We start from the raw sequence: 4063 nt of genomic DNA on the forward strand, positions 1-4063 counted from the left end.
CGTGTTGTATAACCACACCTTTTAACCAACTTCAAAGCTCTTCAACCGGATCTTCGCATCATGCACCTTTTTCATTTTCGCCTTGTAAGCCGATGCACACTTATACACTTCATCCCGCAACTCCTCGATCTCGCACAATACTAATTTCCTAGCTTTACCTGCATCGTCATAGCTAGTATTAACTTCCTTATTAGCCCAATAAGCACGTTGTGCAATCTCGATCGGTAAATGGCAATCCTTTCCATACACAAGTCTATATGGTGTGGTTCCAATCGGCTTTTTAAAAGCGGTTCGGTAGGCCCATAAAGCGTCAGTCAACTTAGTTGACCAATCATTTCGGTCCGTCCGAACGGTTTTATGTAAAATATGTTTAATCTGCCGGTTTGAATCCTCAACTTGTCCACTCGTTTGTGGATGGTAAAGCGTTGCAATTCTATGATCCACCCCATATCTTTTAAGCAACTTTCCAAATTTAAAAATTTTAAAATCAGAACCCCGTCACTAATAATAGTTTAGGGATTCCAAACCTTGAAAAAATGTTGCTTGGCTCGAAATTACACACTACAGAGTGATCATTTGTCCTATTGGCTATCGCCTCGACCCATTTAGAAACGTAGTCGATGGCCACTAGGATGTACAAATTACCGTACGAGTTCGGGAATGGGCCCATGAAATCGATCCCCCACACATCAAAGATATCAATTACTAGGATCGGTTTCAAGGGCATCTCATCCCTCTTGGAGATATTCCTGAGTTGTTGACACTTCAAACAACGTGTCGCGAACTTGTGAGCATCCCAAAATAGCATTGGCCAATAAAATCCACTAGTTAACACTTTTCTCGTGGTTTTCTGTCCGCTGAAGTGACCACCTCATACAGACGAATGCGCGTGCTCCAACACTGATCTAACATCCTCCTCAGGAATGCATCGCCTAATCATCTGATCATCTCCAATCTTGAACAGATCGGGGTCGTCCCAAATATACTGCTTCGCCTGTGACACTAAATGTTTCTTCTTCATCCTTGGCCAATGCTCGAGCAAATCACCTGCAACTTTAAAATTGACAATATGATCAAACCAAGGGTTTTGGGAAACCGCCAAAATCTGTTCGTCGGGGAAAGACTCTTTTATGAGTCAGTCCCGGTCTCCATCCTCTAACACAATCCGGGACAAATGATCTGCAACGACATTTTCCGTTCCTTTTTTGTCCCGGATTTCCAAATCAAATTCCTGCAATAACAAAACCCATCTGATTAACCGAGGTTTTGAGTCTTTCTTGTCCGTGAGGTACCTAACTGCAGCATGATCAGAATAAACAATTACTTTGCTACCCCATATATAAGAACGGAATTTGTCCAAAGCATACACTACTGCGAGCAACTTCTTCTCGGTTGTGGTATAATTCAACTGAGCATCCGAGAGGGTTTTGTTTGCATAGTATATGGCAATGGGTTTCTTCTCAACCCGTTGACCCAAAACAGTCCCGACTGCGTAATCACTCGCGTCACACATAATTTCAAAAGGCAATTTCCAGTCGGGTGATTGCAAGATCGGGGCTTCCACTAACTTCTGTTTCAGAATTTCGAAGGCCTTAGCACATTCCTCATTAAAATCAAATGGGGCATCCTTTAACAATAGGTTACATAACGGTTTGGTGATGTCACCAAAACCTTTAATAAACCTTCTATAAAACCCGGCGTGCCCGAGGAAAGATCTAATGCCTTTGACATTTTTGGGATGAGGTAGAGTGGAAATAACTTGAACCTTAGGTCGGTCCACCTCGATCCCACGACTCGACACAACATGGCCCAATACAATCCCTTCCTGGACCATAAAATGGCTCTTCTCTCAACTAAGAACCAAATTTGTTTCAACACATCTTTCTAAAACTCTTTTGAGATGATGTAAAAAAGATTCAAAAGATGTGCCAAAAATTGAGAAATCATCCATGAAGATTTCTAAGGACTCCCCCACCATATAAAAAAAAAATACTCATCATGCATCTTTGAAAGGTGGCGGGGGCACTACACAGTCCGAATGGCATTCGCCTAAATGCGAAAGTACCATACGGGCATGTGAACGTAGTCTTTTCCTGATCTTCAGGATGAATAGCTCTCTGGTTATAACCCGAATAACCATCTAAAAAACAATAGAACTTTTGACCTGATAGCTTTTCCATAATCTGAAGTGGAAAGTGATCTTTCGATGTTGCCGCGTTCAGTTTTCGAGGCAACCTCGTTACCTGAGTCATCCTTGACGACTTGGATGCCTGCCTTCTTTGGGACTGTCTGAGTCGGGCTCACCCATGTGTTGTTTGAAATGGCAAAAATAATTCCATCATCGAGCCACTTCAGCACCTCCGTCTTCACAACTTCCCGCATGTTCGGGTTCAACCGTCTCTGTGCATCATGCGCGGGTTCCACATCCGGATCTGTCAAAATTTTGTGCATAACAATCGAGGGACTAATCCCTTTCAGATCCGCAATGGTCCACCCGATTCACCTCCTTATTCTCAACCAGCACCTTCAGGAAAGCAGATTCCTGTTTCAAAGACAAGTTAGAAGCTATAATAACAGGCAATGTATCATTCTTACCCAAAAACACGTATTTCAGAAGCCTCGGTAGCTCCTTCAGCTCGACTTTCGGTGCTTCCTGTAAAGATGGTTTCAACCCGTTATCGATCTTCTCGGGAAGCGGTTCCACCTGAACCGACCACGGGGGACGATCTCTCCGTAAAGCTGCAACCTCCAGCTTCTTCTCCTCCTCTTCCAGCTGCTTATCACTTTCCACCTGTAATCTGTCAAACATAAAACACGTCTCCGTTGTGCCATCCGTGTGCACGACCGAGTCGTATAAAGGAATGCACTCGTCAATAATGTCCGCCATAAAGCATTCATCATCAACCGGAGCATTATTTACATGTGTGAAAACATTAAGTCTAAGCTTGTGGTTACCAAATGCCAAGTCTACAGTACCGGTTTGACAATCGATTTTGGCATTTGCGGTGGCCAAAAATGGCCTACCGAGGATAACCGTGGGCTGTTTGGTTCTCTCACCCGAAACGTAATCGAGAACCAAAAAGTTAACTGGAAAGTAAAAATCTTCCACCTTGACGATCACTTCATGTAACATTCCCTAGGGAAGTTTCGGTGTCTGGTCCGCGAGAACAACTGTGGTCGCGGCTGCCCGTAGTGGACCGAAGTCATACTGATCGTACAGACTTCCCGGGAGGATGCTAATGCTAGCTCCAAGATCTAGGAGTGCCCGTGTCATTTTAAAATCACCCACCTGAATGGATATTATGGGCGCTCCCGGATTTTGTAACTTAGGTGGAAGAGCACCCGAAAGAATTGCACTCACATTATCTGTTAAATCAATCTGTTTAGGATCTTTCGGTTCTGTTTCTGTGTGCACAAATCTTTCAAGTACTACGCATAGGCGGGAATTTGTTTTATGGCATCTAAAAGAGGAATGTTAATTTTAACCTGTCTAAACATTCCCCACATTTCTTCCTACTGTGGACCCCGTTTAGATGCCATCTTCGCCTTTGATGGTGACAACAAGGCATTGGTATAGGGGACGGTTTTAACCTTTCCCTTGTCCTTAGCATTGTTGTTACCATCCTTCAGAACCGATTCGTTTATTTTAATTTCACTTTTATTATTTTCCATTAAAACCGGTTCTACTTCGTCATCACTGACAACTGTTTCATCAATATCTTCCACCACCCCATCAACCCGAGATGGTGGATCCCCAACCTTATTATCATACTTTTTCCCATTTCTTAAAATACTTACCTGATTGACGTGTTTCATCGAACTTGAACTTGAACTGAAGTGCTGCGGGTTCACTGTGGTATCACTCGATAACTGACCCGCGGTTTTTTGCAACTTTGCCATGTCTGCTGTGAGCTGACCAATCTATTTTGACATTGCTTCTGCTGACTTGTCTCTCAACTCGAACTGTCTCTGTGTTTCCTTCTGATTATCAGTCACGACCTTCAACAACGCATCTAACTTTGAATGTATTGACTCGTATGAATTTCCCAAACTACCTTTCTGC

Source organism: Bidens hawaiensis, unplaced genomic scaffold, assembly GCF_021521415.1.
Source record: "Bidens hawaiensis isolate Kalapana, Puna unplaced genomic scaffold, B.hawaiensis_p1.1 tig00033191_1, whole genome shotgun sequence".
Taxonomy (NCBI): domain Eukaryota; kingdom Viridiplantae; phylum Streptophyta; class Magnoliopsida; order Asterales; family Asteraceae; genus Bidens; species Bidens hawaiensis.